The following is a 15,341-nucleotide window of genomic DNA, read 5'->3' on the forward strand; positions in this document are numbered from 1 at the left end:
TGTAAGTTTAAAGATGCCTCCCTATATCCCAAAAGAGTTGACTCCAATATTAACAATAGTTTTTAAAAAAATCATAAATATTAGTTACTTTTGGGGCCATTACACGAGATTCCATATTAAATCAAATACACAGTATCAAAGAAATGATTGAAGCTGGTTATGCTTTTTTATCGTTAAGTACCTACTTAAAATATGTTTATTTAAATGTTTGTTTCTATCGTTTCTGATAATAAAAAATCCTATTTTGTTTTGGAAGAAGTGTTTTTACTTAATTCTCTTCAAAATAATTAGTATTACGTTCGTCCCCATGTTATGTTACTTTCGTCCTACCCCTGCAGGACAAAAGTAACAATGACAGTCACTGCGGAAAATTGACATAACTCTGTCACTACTTATCATGGAAGGCTGAATTTATAGTCAAATGATAGACCAAGAAACACACTATCTGAAGGCATAATTTTCGTTTTTATATCTGTAAGAGATAATTAGCAGCTAGGCCAAATGTTAAAAGTGTTACGTTTGTCCCCGCTCTCCCCTACATTAAACTGATATTCAGTGGAGATTCGTTCCGCCCTTATCTCGCAGATATTTCAGCCAGAATTAACGGTTCACGCGTACGCGCGTCCTATATCAATTCGACTTGATCTTGTTGACGTATTATCTCGGCCGACGCGCCCTGGCTGTAACAGGCCGGCCGTGTGCGTGCATGCGCGCGGATATCTGAGAGATGCGACAACGAATGCGCCGTGGCGGCGGTAATTCAAGTTGAACGGCCAGGGTCGAGATCATTAAACCCCCGGGACGGGGCTGATAATGATTTTGACCCAATTAATTGCCCGCCTGGCGTGATTCACCGCGACAATGCTACTCGAGCTGGTAGAGGGGTGTGCGCGCAGTACCTAAACGCGATTCATTGGCCATCATTTATCATGTAGCTAATGAATATCCTCGAGCCAGTATAAAACGCAATTTTGTAAGTAATTTGCAGTCCTACAAATATGGGACAAAAGGTTCGAGGTTTCGCCTTGTTAAACCGCGTCAGCGATTTTCGATTATTCGTCCGAGTTGCTGTAATATTCCCAAGCCTCTCGAGTGGGCCACAATTCACGTCCGTACGATTTTAATTACGTCAACACAATAATGTGTTCCCAAGCACAAAACAGAACCAATGAAAAGAACACTTTGCACCGTATACCTCTTGTTCCCTTTTGCTCCAGCAAATTCGTTGTTTCATAACGTACGTACTTTTTCTCACGGGTGAATAATGTCCAGGGATTAAAAACAATATATATATATAAGGTTCTCGTAAAAAGTCGTAGAAATCGACGGTACTTGGGAGAGCTGAAGTCTGTATTTATTAGTGTGCACACTGGCGAGTGTCGCCTATAGTGATATAATCCTATTGACGTGTCACTGAGGAAAGCCTGGTACGCGTTTCGTGTTCTGTTTCTGGCGCAGCTAGCAACGCGCGGCGTCCTCGAGGCATTGACATCTTGTTAGTGAATAGCACCTCGGGCGGTACGGCTGCGACAAAACCCTGTCGATTATTCAACACGCCAGGGCATCCAATTTGCATCGACACGGATACGGGTTTCGGGGCGAATTTGAAAAATGTGTTTTCTCCGACCTCGCGTCTCATACGCTCTGCTTTCACGTCGACCTGAACTTCGTATTCAGTCTACCACAAATCTCATGGATAGGTGAATTTCTTCTACCTGAACAATACGGAGTGGGGTAAACGATACAGTAGTTGACCACCTAAGTGCTTCAGTTTAGGTAAACGCTATGGAATAAGTAACTTGAATTTTATAAATGAAATTTTGTTATACCAGGCTGAAAGAAAAGTACCGAGGATGATTATAACACCAAAGAAACTTTGAAGAAATCAGTAGTTTCGATGTTATGTTATTATAAAGAAACATAATTTAAGAGTATAGTTATTGACCGGTCTAGGTACAGTTGTTGACCAGTGGCTGAATATAAAAGAAAATGGTATATTTTTTACTGTGAAATCATTTTTATTAAATCCATCTGTCAGCACATCAAAATCAAAGACCTATTGTCTTGGGGCAGGGTGAGTTTCATGTGCACCCCTCACGACGTATGCCGTGCACTTTGCTGCGGTTTCATTGGCTTCTCATTCGCTTTTTTTTTTATTCTTAGATTTCTCTCTCACCTGCTCTTTCTTTTCTTCTTCTTCTTCTCTTTGCATCTCTTAGCCTCTTTCTTTTTCTTTTTTTGCTTTTTACTTTTTTTTTCGTCAAACGCCTGTAACCTCCGAAATATAAAGCAGGTCAAATTGCCCCGTGCCTCCAAATATCTAAATCAATTTTCATCGCGGTCTTTCAGCACGATAATTACGAGTGGTCAATAACTGTATTACTATGCATATTCATTTGACTATGGCGGCAGAAATTTAAAGTGGTCAACTACTGTACCCTGGTCAATAACTGCATCGTTTACCCAATATCTTATATTCTAACGCTGCTGTAATCCTGCAGTGATGAAGTTACACGATACACCTGTGCAATATACCTCTGGTGGGCGAGCAAACGAGTATAATTCAGAATTATTAGTTTCGCAGGAAGACACTAGAATATTGAAAGCGCTATCTAAGATCAGGTATTAAATTTTGCATGTGAAAGTTCATAACATAAATGTTAAAAGAAACTTTTATTTTTAATTACGATTCACAAAAAAAAGAACACGGAAGAAACTGTATAAATTTGAGGTAAAATTTAACTAACTTGACAATTTTTTACTCATTAAAATAGTACAATAATCAAAATTAATTAGGAATCCACGATTCCACTTGCTATATTGGGCAGAGTGTCTGATCACTGTCAGTCTCATACTACTTCGTTTAACTACAGGCATCCGGCCAATCTGACACGATCGCGCACTGTTTTCTATAAAGTGATTTTAGTGGCACGTGCACAAGTATTTTTATGTTCGAAAAGCGTTGGAAAGATAAAGTAGAATTCTGCTAAAGGAATGCCTCTAACGGAGCCACAATAACGATCCCCCGGTCGTTCCATTTCAATCTTAAACTCGTTGGCGCACGTAACAATATTTTCAAATTATGTCTGTTGACCCCATCTCGGCAGGGGCTTTAAAGTTTTTTTCCACCGCGGGTCTCGAGAAGCCATAGCGGGTAGTTAAAGTAACGCGATCTTAACATCGCAAATATATTCACGAAAAACTACAGAGGACTCACTTCTCGTGCGGAAGGAAGTTAGCGGAGCGTCCTCTGCGTCAGTTGTTAATTTTATTGCTTTCGTTCTTAACGATACCGTGCCAGCCACTTCATTGTGGCCACCTGCCTCGCGGATTTCTTGAGCGTCTCTTGAAAGCTCAAAGCGTTCGACGTTATATTTACGTAGGGAAAAAATTACTCTTTCCCCGGGGAATGGGATACATAAATAGCTTTATACTCGGCGCAGTGGAAAAGTCCAAAGTGCCGGGGAAAAGTCTTACTTTGCGTACTTCGCTGAACGATACCGTCAAGTATCTCCAGCGAGAAGCGTGGCTTATTTCAAAACGCATCTCACCGTGATTACGTATTTCGCGGGGACCGAGTTGCGGCTCGAAGAACGATCGCAGTGTGCACCGTAACAATCGAACAATCTCGTACATTGTACACACTTTTCATTGCTTCTGCCTTCTATTGCTGGCACACTGGATGTTATTTCTGCACGCGGTTCGTTTGAACTTAACTTCTTCACCCGTGGAACGCTAACCATTTCGCTGGGTTGACGTCTGTTAACGGCCGGGCGATCTCGAAGGACCTCTTTCTCTCTCGAAGAGTTACCCGGAGTTACGTTTAGATAGCGAGAAAACAATATCCTGTCCCTATCTCCCGTCGAGTTTCAAGGACTCCGTCCACGAAGTCAAGGAATCGTACTAATCTACGACAAAGGCGTCTGCCTTCGGAGCACATTGTCCAAGCTCACCGTAGACCCTTATCTCTCCGCGACTTCTGAACCTGTGAACTCTCTGTTGAACTTTCCACCTTTTCTTTCGCCCCAGCATACTTACGCAGAGACTGATGCATTATCGCATTAGAGTGGCTCAAAGAGACGATTGCAGAGGGAAAGTTGGAGGACAAATATTTAGAAGACATTTGTGTTCAACGACCTTCGAGCCTCGAGGCAGTCAGGGCTTTCTCGCCTTTGCAGGCAGCAAGATCCTCATGATGAAATTCATCTCCGCTGAGCCGTGCAAATTTAGTTATTTATACGATATTAAATAGGGTAGATGCACCATTTCTGGCCACCTTAAGGTATTGTACCAGTTTTGGCCACTTCTTAAAAAATATAATATTTTTTCGTGTAAGCAATAAATGTAACCTTATATTTCTGGCGGTATACTAAACAGAATATTTACGATGTGAAATTCTTCACATAATAATGATCTGCAAGCAGTTTAAAAACAAGATAATTATGCACATGGCCAAAAACGGTACACCTACCCTACAGTTGCGAGTGATCCTTGCAATGTTCGAATAATTCATCACTCCTTCAACAAGTGTTGAAAATAATGTACCCCAGGTATCAATATCATAAGTTCACCTCCTAATTCGTCCAAAATTCACCGCACCCTAAGTCTGACTGTATGTAAAAAAAGCAAAGCAGCTTTGCGGGGAGCAATTGTACATGTTTCTTGCATAAAATATCGCGCCATCATCTGCCCGACGAGAGGAATTACGAGGCACTCGAGATACTTCTATTAACCCCGTCTCGAACTCCTTTGCGTCGCGTCACGTCACGATAATGGAGTTGCCGAAACTCCCGTAACCTTTTACGTTGCCGCCAGGATGCGGCCTCGAAAAAATAGGGCGTCCTGCTGGCGTAAAAAGCGGGCTGGAAAACACCGCGCTGTATAATACTGCCGTTCGCGTGTGCGTAAAACGAAACAAGAGGCCGCGGCGGCGTAACGTATGGCCGCGTGCTTTTTACGCGTCTGCGGATGAATCGGTGAAGGGATTTTTCGGGGCGCCAAGTGATGATAAATAATAGAGGATGTACAGTAAATCGCCGTGCACCGGCGGGTGATTGCCCGTGGAAAAAAGCAGGTAGAAAATACAGAATAAATTCCTTCAGAAATGATTTTGAACGTGTCCAGTGCACGCGTGTCCGGCGGTTCTTTGTAATCGATTCTGCGGCAGGCGAAGCCTGATTTACGAGAACATTATTCGGCTCTTTCTTCTTGATTTTTCATGGGGAATCATCCCCTTTACGTTGTACCATCGATACGGGAAAATCAACCGGGCAACGTCTGTGCACCTGCGTTTATTCCGGCCGCCTCCGCTTCTCCAGTAGTGCGAGTCAATAATGCCAGCCGGCCATTGATCATTCCAGTAGTAACGCCGTGTAATGGGTCCCGCGGAAAGCTCTCGACGCTGCTTGAATAGCGCGTTTCACGCTGAATGATCGGTCAAACCAGCCGCGAGCGTTGCACATTCGTTAATTCAGGTAATTATCAGCGTGGTGGTTTTCGGAGGGGAGGTGTCGCGAATTAAGTGACGTCACGTAGCTGGAAGGTACGAGAGGCTTCCTGCGGATGTGCGAGCCTCGCGTCTACCAACCCAGTTGCAAGTTAAACGAGGATGCTAGATTAGGCGCAATAAATTATCCTTGGCCAGCTTTAAACTACCTTAATCTACCGAGTCGATGAGGCGAGGTCTCGCGAAAGAAGCGGAAAATGGTCTCAGTTGCGAGATATCGCGATATATCAATGACTATCCGCGGGATTCGCTGGTAACAAATTGCAGCCTTGAATAATCCCTTCGGAATTGATATTTGGAAGGAAAACTGTGGGAGACTTTGCGAATGCATCTATTAAATCTAATAGATTGATCTTTTGTTGCAGGACAATCGCTGACCTCTCCAGCGTCAAGAACAATAGGTGAGTCGACGGAACCTAACGCATTAAGCTAAAAGTTTCCTTAACGCAACGATAATGAAGCTCGCGTTACACCCCATCAAAAAAGTTCTACTACTTTGACCCAGAATACCGCGGTGTTCCACTGAAAACGTCGCTTTAATGCCCGCCATAAACGATTCAGTTATTTTGAGACCGACCATACATTACGTCGGCGCTTGTAAAAGCAAACAGGCTGGCAGCAATTGCAGCGATCAACACAAATCTTTCTTCCCGAAGAATAGAGGCAGATTCTCACGTAAATATTTCAGATCGGAAACATTTGCCAAGCCCATAAATATTACAGTGGACGGTTCGAAGCGAAACATTTCGGACGGTCCCGATTCGGTGCTGGCAGCCTGAATGTGTGCCTTTCGAATTAAATAATCGTTGCACGTAGTGCAGGCCGAGGTCTCCCATTAGCCCGATCCACCTGTTCGCTCTTACGTTTAACAAAAATCACGTTCGACGGCAGAAACGGGGCGTGTGTTTTTTTAAAAACGACCGGAAACCTGGCAACCGTTCTACTGGAAAATCGAATATCGCTGATATCGCCTGTATAGCCGCTATCAACGTTGAACGATCAAAGTGCTTCGGTTACGTTAGCCGTGAAAAATCCGGAGGATCTATACAGGGCAGCCGGGGTCCATTCATTAAAAAACCAGATGCTTTGCATTAGCCTCTCGCTCCAAGCTATATCAATCTCTGATGCCGCGCCGCCGTGTGCAACGGTTTCGTTTCAACTGGTTATTTTCTCTGGTGAAAAGTCCGCCCGACAGCTCGCGCACACGTAAATCCTTTGAAATCGGGACTAGATACATGATGACCGATTCATAACACGAAAATACGTACGATGTAACAGCCACCCCAGAGTCAGTAGCGTTCCCTTCGCCGGTGTCATAAACCCAGTCACGCGGCTGACTATGTATAGACAACACTACTGAAAATTCTAGAAATCCACGATACAGCGATACACTTGCCTCAAGATAAGCCGTCTTCGAGCATTCAAACAGATTGCAATTATCGGTCTCAACGTTCGTAAACTACAGACCCCGCCCCATCCTTCGTTCATTCACTCGACCCCGCTTCGACCTTCTCGACGGAGCTCCATCGCGTTAATTCGAGTACACAAACCGTCTTCGAAAACGGCATTGAGCCTTCGGCTGTTAGGTATAGGTGTCAACGTTATGGGCGCCTCTTTTCGCCAGAGCTTTGTCTCGACGCCCCCTCGTCCTTGGTTCTCTTCCTCTCTCCCTCTCTCTCTGTCTTTCCAGCAGTCTCGTTGCAGCGTGGCTCGTTCGTCTTCCTTCCTTCCTTCCGACACAGGCCGCAGTGCCCTGGGCTACGTTGCAGCTTACAGTCCTGCTGTTTGTCTTGAGCCGTGAGCTTTTGTGTTTGCGCAAGCCCCGACGTTCCAGCGGCCGCCGCGCATCCACATCCAGCTGGTCCAGCTAGCCGTGTTTCGCGGCTGGTCAGACTTCTCCTACGCCGGAAGTCCTTTATTTATTTAGTTTTTCACTGGCTGAAGAGCTTGCGGCCCCGGCACAGGCAAGATGCTTAATTACCGCGAGCCCGCGCATCGTTGGCCAGCCTTTTAAAAATGTTTCCTCAAGGAGAAACTGCGTCAGGATTTTTGCCCGTGGCGCGGACGGGGATGGTCTTTTCTCCCTGCGAGTCGTGCCACGGGTTCTCCTCGCGGTAAATCGCATTGTTCGGGTCGAGGGAGGCTGTCTGCGACATTTCCTCCCTGCGCCTTGCTTTCCAGGTGCTTACGCGCGCTCTTCAGGGGTCGTTCGCACTGAATTTGATATTTTGTAATAGCGGAGGATCTTGTGTATCTATTTGTAAATCTATACAGTGGTGGCTGACAGGGATCCTCGGTTAGCTTTCTTCTGTACTCGGGCGTAGGGGATCTACCTGCAGGCATTGGGCCGCCGCGTGCAACAATGCCGCTATTCGAGCGTTTCGCGAATAAAGAGCGAGGAATATCGATTCTGAGAGCGAACGCGGTGACGATGTTGGGATACGAGAGTGGAAATCTGCTCGTTTCGTCAACTATTGATAGAAACGCGAGTAATTCGATAGAGACGAGTATTGTTGATGAGATTACCCCTTTGTGCTGTTTTGCCAACGGCCGAAGACGTATTTTTAAGGAATTCCGGTCTCCTCGGAAGAATAAAGGCATTTATCGGGCACGGGTACTAGATCTTAGCTCCGCAGGTTCTGTACAGTGGTAATACTGGTATAAAGGACAAAGAAAGCGTAATTCGATGATAGCAGTCTAGCATTGTTGAGAGGGTTATTTCTTTGTACTGTTTCTTCAAGCCTCGAAGACGCGTTCTTATGAAATTTCAGTGGCATTTGCATCGGCAGGTATTAAGCTCCCGAAGAATGCAAAAAATTCGAGCTTGGCTTCGGTGCATTAAACTTGATTCCCTCTTCCAGCTTCATTAAATGCGAAATAACCGTGACTCTAGAAGTTACGGCTAATTCGATTATGGCACGTACAATCGCAGTCCTGCGTCTGAACCGCACCTGCACATATTGCTACAAATTACACAATTCTGTCGGCAGTCTCTTTGCAAATTTCAGGATTTCTCTGAAACTCGAAGTGCTCCGCTTCCGTGAAAGATATTAAATCTGCCCTTTGTGGTTTAACCGTTTGAGCTGCGAGAGGAGCGGGGTCTGTGGAGCACTCGAAAAGTGCTTGGAATCGTGTAACCTAATGTGGTACATTATATCAAACTTAGAACCAATTAGCTGAACCTGTTTCATTCCGCAATTTAAAATTTAAAGTTCCAATGGAGGCAATTATACTCTTTCGTGAAAGTATTCGCACACGACACGGTCGACTCGTGTGAACTACGAAGACAATATTCATTCTCAGTTCTACGCGCGACGTCGTTCATTTCATCAATTAACTGTTACAATCAACTTTAACTCGAACCTCCTAAGTAGTCGCGTAGGGAGTGCTCCAACCTGTGACTCCTCGCGAAGGAATTTCCCTCGCACCAGACACCTCCCCTTCCGCTTCAACCACATTCCGGCTCGTTCAAATATTCAATCCCCTGGCAAAAGTCAATACAGGGGGAACAATGCATTAGCTGCGCGGCGGGCGCGTTAAAAAGTTAGCCGCGGCGACCGTGATGACGCTGGGCGACGGGTAGTTTTTGCAATTAGCGATATCAGCCGCGTAACCCGACACGTTGGTGATCGAGCGGCGTTGTTTATGCTCGCCTTCCAGCACCATCGCTCCGCGGCTGGCCTTCCGCCAAATTTCCGCGAGCCCCCTCGCCCCCTGTCTCCCGTTTTCCCCACTTTTACCCCGCTTTTTCTGGTCCCTCGGTCGGCGTGTATCGACGCTCGGGGCCAGACGCGTTATCAAACGATTTATATCGGTGTTTTGCAAAATTTGTGGGGGCTGGCGTGCGCGCACCACGCCGGCCGGGGGGGATGCACGCTAAACGTTACCGGGGAAAATGGATAACGAGGAGCGGCGGTGGGATCAGGGGAACGGCCGGGATGCATCGGCCGGGGCCGAAAGATATCGTGACGGCATATTATCGTGTTTAATCTGAGGCCCCTTCTGGCATCGTCCGGGGGATTTCGCTCGGAACGGCCGATTATTCTTTAACATGGTAAAAAGTGGTGGCCGCGGTATCGCGTGACGGAGCGAAAACATAGCTGTTCGCGGAGCTAGTGGGGTAGAATTTTAGAAAAGCCAGGAGAGAAAAAAAATCTGCTACAGTCTCGCCACTGACCTACTGGACCGTATCGCTAACTCATCTATCGATCACATCGCCATCAAATTGATGTAGCCGAGGAATCCTCGCACACAAGGGTGGTCCTTATTTTTCAACGATTGTTTGGTTTTTCCAGACCAAATTTTTTAATAGGTACAATATACCCACAGACTTTTTAGGAAAGGACCCTTGACTTAGAGGTGGAGAACTATCGATAGTGTTGACTATCGATATTTTCGATAGAAAGTCCCCTCGGTTATCGATATTATCGATGGCACTATCGATAGTTTTTGAAGATAGTAAACAGAAATATATAAATGTGATGAAAATTTAGTAAAATATATATGCTTTAAAATATTATGTTTGATTTTTGTATTCCATTTTCAAATTCAAAGTAGACTTACTTTATATATATTTACGATAAAAAAGTACTAATACTTTAATCAATATTACAAAAACAAATAATAAACTTTCTGTGCATCAAAAGAAATATTAGCTTATACGCTGCGTTATACATATACTAATGTTAAGAGATAAAACTCAAAGATTTCTTATATATTTTTGTAAGTAACATACATATTATTGTTATAATCTAATAAATTGTGCTTTTATTAAAAAATATTCAGTGATACTTCAAAAACAGCCTAAAACAATTATGCTCGAAACTGACGAGAAATCACTAAAATTTCAAAACTTTAACTCAAATGTGGCACGGGTTGCCATTGTCCACTCACATTGAAATTTTGCACATATCATTTTCTCATCAAGTGTCACAATTTAGGTGGGCGCGAAAAAAAAATCATACAAAATGTTGACCCCTATAGCTAAGGACCACCCTATTGCACACTTTGCGTTACCTTCCCAAATTTGAAGAACCTCGAAGCAATCATCACCGACTATTGACCACCCCCCATCCCTCCAATTTAATTCCAGAGAGTCCCCTGAGCCGTCACGTTCTTTCGAAATACCTACAACGAGATCCAGCAAAAAGCAAGGCTGAAGAGCACCGAGCACGGAAAGGGGAGACTTTTAAAAGCGAGATGGCGACATTGTCCCCAGGGTGGAAGGTCATCGGAAGAGAATCTGATCCCGAATTTAAGGAGGAGGCCAGCAGGCGAGGAAATTTCGCAGGATAGAAAAGCAAGGGGCTGTACCTTAAGCGAGCGGAGTGGCTCCGCGAATAAGAGGCGACGGGGACTAAGTCCGTGGCGATTGCATAAAGGTCGTCGACTGCAGGAGCGTTGGAGGATTCTTCGGGGAATCCCTAGGAAGCGGCGTCGCCGGGGATAACGTCGTCGAACAAAGAGCAGAATAAGCTGAAATAATTGGCAATTACAAAACCGAGCCGGATATTAACATTATCTCGGGGTCCAGAGGCGCCCCGGCACCGCTCGACCGGTCGGCCGCGGTTTTCTTCGGTGCCCAACATTTTCCGCGCTCCTGCCCGCGGATATCTCCAGTTGCCGCGTACGTTCCCTCCCGATAAGCGGGCGAAACTGTCTCCGAGATAAAGGATATTGTCTCGCGAGCGGGAGGGACTCGAACCGTTTCCCTTTGAACAATTATCGTTCCAACTTTAAGATCGCCGCCGCCAATGATGCCGTGACTCGTGGAGGACGCGCGAGATTTCCGCGCTTAATACTCGCCGCGATAGAACACGGGGCGGGGTATTAAAGGACCTCATTGAAACGGCGGGGGTCAGGAGGTGCTTCAGAGTTTTCTATCGCGGGCTAGGAACTTCGCTTTATGTAAACACGTACGAGATACACTAGGTGGATCTTGAATAAGCCGCTGGACCAACGCACAGTGGTCCGAATCGCCGAAAACGTGATAAAAAAAATCCTTACGTTCACACTTCACTCTTTATCATTATGAAAATAAAGTTAAAATTTGGCCAGCACATTTTTCAAGACTTGCAAACACAGAAAAAATGCAATTCCTTACCAAATGCTTTAGGAATACATTGTTGTATCTGTTAAAAAAAATGATTATAAAACAATTTTATTTACGACTTATATCGAAAACATTTTTACATGTAGTCACAGGTATTTTCAGGAATATATGTAGATGCATGTTGGCGGGTCGCAGACACTTACTTCTTCCGCGCAAGCGGCCTGATTGCTGCCTACATAATTGGTTATTTCTCGGAAGTCGCATAAAAGTGCAACTTCTCCTTTTGCACATACATTCCTTATACTATAGACTATCAAATAATATAAGTTTCAAAGATGCCCGTCGATTCCAAAAAAAGAAGCACGCGATTAAATACGACCATCACATAATTTCTGATATTTCAGTTATTTATAACTTTTTATATATTTCAATAACATCATGGATAAATAAAAACATTTTCAATATCTCAAGTGTGATTTTATACAAATTATTGACCTAGTTTTCGCGCGCTGAATACCTTTTTCTCTCATAAAAACGCTATCTCTGTTAATTTTTCTGAACTTGATGCCGTAATTAACTTCAAATAATGTATTCAAATCACACAGTACTGTTAAACAAAACATAACATTATTATCGACTGCGACCCCAAAAACCCCTGGAATGACCATCTTCATAATCATAAAGGGTGAAATGTGAACGTAAGGATTTTTTATCACGTTTTCGGCGATTCGGACCACTGTGCAACGGTCCCTCTCGCGGGGCGTTTTTCAACGTGAAACTCCTCTTCTTGTTGAGTATGACAGGGTCACGCGGAGCAACTCGTGAATTTTGGTTCGAACCGACGGAGCTCGATCGTTGTCGTGTTTGTTTCATTTGTCAACCAGTCCGCGCTTGAAGAGCCCGTTTTCGAAAGTTACGCTCGAGCAAGGTGGACAGAGAAAAAGGGAGCACAGAGGCCGGGACGAATTGTCCTTTTAATTTCGCGCGGGCGTGAGACAGCGAAATTTAAGCGATACCATAATTCTGATCCTCCCTGGACCCTCGCGTGTCCTTCCACCCTCGACCTCGGGATCCTTCATCAGCCCTTTAACCAGGATTTGCTTCGTTCTTTTTCTACACCCCGCGGCCCCGCCCCTCGTCGACTTTTCCCTTCTGGCGAGGTAATCTCGAGACCCTCGCGACCCAGCCTCCCGTCGCTGCTCCCCGATTAAATCATAACGTATTTATTAAATTCGTCTCGGTTTAACTTCGATAAATATTCAAGCGGCTCCGCGGCCTGGGACAAAGGGGCGAGTAAACCGCGGAACGAGGGAAAGAAAAAAAGTTCATTATGGCCGCGCTGAAACCGTGGGCAATTGGCGAAGCCCCGTGGCAGATCAAACGCGAACCGGCGGGGCAGAGTCTCGCCAACCGATGGAAAGATACAGGACACAACGATCCTGTTACGAGACGTCGAAACGACCGAGGGATTCCTTTTGCGACCATCCGGGCTTCGTCCGACTGCTCCTTTTCGAGGAAGCCTCCGTTTTTCCCCGCGCCAGCACAGCGACGATGCTCCAATCGATGACGCGATTTTACCTTTAGTCGCGCGTTTAATAATGCATAAGGAGCGGAGAGTGTTTGCGACCGGTCGCACTTCCAGTCGTCCTGGCCAACCCTCGATCGGCAAAAGCACGTTCGTATTAATTAGAAGACGGCCAATTGGAATTAAATCGACGCGCTTCTGGAGAAGGATGGAACCCGAGGGAGGTGGAGAGGGGGGAATTACGGGGTAAAGACGACTCCTCTCCACGGTTTCATTGTCGGTCGGATGCGTGCTCGCGATCTTCCTACCCTCCTGAGCGCAATGTCAATATTTAAGGGATCGACGATTCGTCGAAGACATCCTGGGAATTAATGCGAGAGGATCCTTTCGGCTCGCCGCCGCGACAAGTGGATCGGCTTAATTGAGAAGAATGAAAATGGACGTGTTCACTTGGGGATTTTTATTATTCAAATAGAGGTCTGTGGTGAACGGGGGATGGGGTCTCAAGCAGGCCTGAAGGAGGGATTAATTCTTAACTCTTGATTAATACGGGCCACTCGGAAAGTTTTACAGTATTTTCCGGAATCCCAAGCATTGAAAGATGAACCCAACGCCAGAAGAGAACCTCGTTTTTTGTAAGAGAACGTATAACACCCAAACGAAGCTGAGCCTTGAGCTCGAGTTACCCAGCTGGAGCGAGTCACCTTTCATCAGAAACGAATCTCTGTCCCGAGAAATATAATACAAGGTTTAGTTGGCGAAAACCGCAGAGGGGCCGGGACACTTTTTCCCCACCCGTTCGCCCGGAGAAACGATAGAGGCAAAGGACGCGCGCGATTTATTATCCCGCGGCGGAGCCGTCCGCTCGCGAATGAATTGCTCGGTCGCAACTTTTTCGTAAGGCCCTCGGAGAACAAAGCTCGACTATAGATTCCGTGATCGGAAGGACAATGGAATTAATGGCCGTCGGAGAGGCGACTCGGAGCTGGAGCGAGAGAAAGATAGAATTTTTCCGTACCGCTGTCCTGCGACAGCCACTCGCCCCACTCCGCAGCCCCACTCCGTGAAATAACGACTCTCCGCCATGGATATCGGGCAGAAGATCGAGAGGGAGATAGAGTAAGCGGGAGGGAAGAGAGTGGCGCGAAACTTCACGGGAGAATTCCGACGTCGGACGTGTTCAAACGTTATCAGAGGGTGGTCATCGTCGCAGCTCGTTGGAATGCAGAGCGCCACGCTCCCTCCTCTTTTGCGTCCTCCTAGCCACGACCGGGGAGGTGAATATATCGCGGACGGGGGCGTATATTCGGGATTGACGCGATGCAATATTAAAAAGGTCCACCCAGGCCACGGAGCGCCGTGAGTGATCTCGAATGGGGCATTGTCGAAGTCGATTCGATAGCGGGGAATAGAAGAGGATGTGCCGTGAGCTCTGGTTAGAGAGGGAGGAAAGCCTCCGTGTAGGTTTATCTGGAATTGATCGAGAGATAGATCGCGAGAACGAGCGACGATTTGGGGGGATAGCGTGTTGCTCGCGTGAAAAGGTTGCGAATGAATCTCCCGCTGGAATCGGACTGGGGGTGGCGTTGCTAGAAGCTGCGGAGGGTGACGCTCGGTAATGCGGAGGATATTTCTTAGGCCTATCGGTGTCACGGATGAACGTGGAGAGCTCGATGAACCTGACCTCAGGGTGTGGAGGATGTGTCTTCGGCGAAATAGGTTCATCTTTCGGATCAGCTATCGCGAAATGCGCGTGTTTGAAATGTTTAGGGTGACCACGTTACGAGGACCGCCCTGTATAAAATTTCATCGCGATGTCAATGTTCATCCTGTGTCAAGTAGACTCGCCTCTTTAACGTGAAATATTCTTACAAAGTACTCAAACTGTTTCTTCGACTTACGTGCAGCAGCGATGAAAAACATTAATTTAGAGACGTCGATGTAAATAAAGATTTTCCTACGCGAATATGGAGAGTGGTTAAAATTCCGTGCCACAGAAATGGATGAGGAACATCAGAAGCTTGGCGAAAAGCAGCAAAAAGGTTTCATCTTCGTTTCTATTTTTCTTCTAGCAGAAAGATTTTATATATTGAAATAGATTGCTCGGTGGTCATCAGATGCCTGGGAAATTTTATTCCAGTCTTTGGCGGAGATAATTATTGGACGAACAAGCGAATCCATTATAGAGGATGAAGCTACTTGCTGCTCGTTTATAAAAATCTCGTCGTTAATTGCAGCGATTCTCATCCTCGCGGCTT

The 15,341-nt window shown here is 45.7% G+C and overlaps 1 protein-coding gene across 4 annotated transcripts in view; it reads left to right on the top strand.

The window, feature by feature from the left end:
• Ten-a (Teneurin-a transmembrane protein) overlaps positions 1–15,341 on the top strand; it is a 593,712-nt gene that overhangs the window by 137,616 nt on the left and 440,755 nt on the right. For all 4 annotated transcript variants that reach the window (XM_076809436.1, XM_076809438.1, XM_076809439.1 and 1 more), the window contains exon 2: positions 5,872–5,907. The gene's annotated coding sequence lies outside the window, so the exon portion shown is untranslated. The remainder of the gene's footprint in view (positions 1–5,871; positions 5,908–15,341) is intronic.

This window comes from Andrena cerasifolii, chromosome 3 (assembly GCF_050908995.1).
Source record: "Andrena cerasifolii isolate SP2316 chromosome 3, iyAndCera1_principal, whole genome shotgun sequence".
NCBI lineage: Eukaryota > Metazoa > Arthropoda > Insecta > Hymenoptera > Andrenidae > Andrena > Andrena cerasifolii.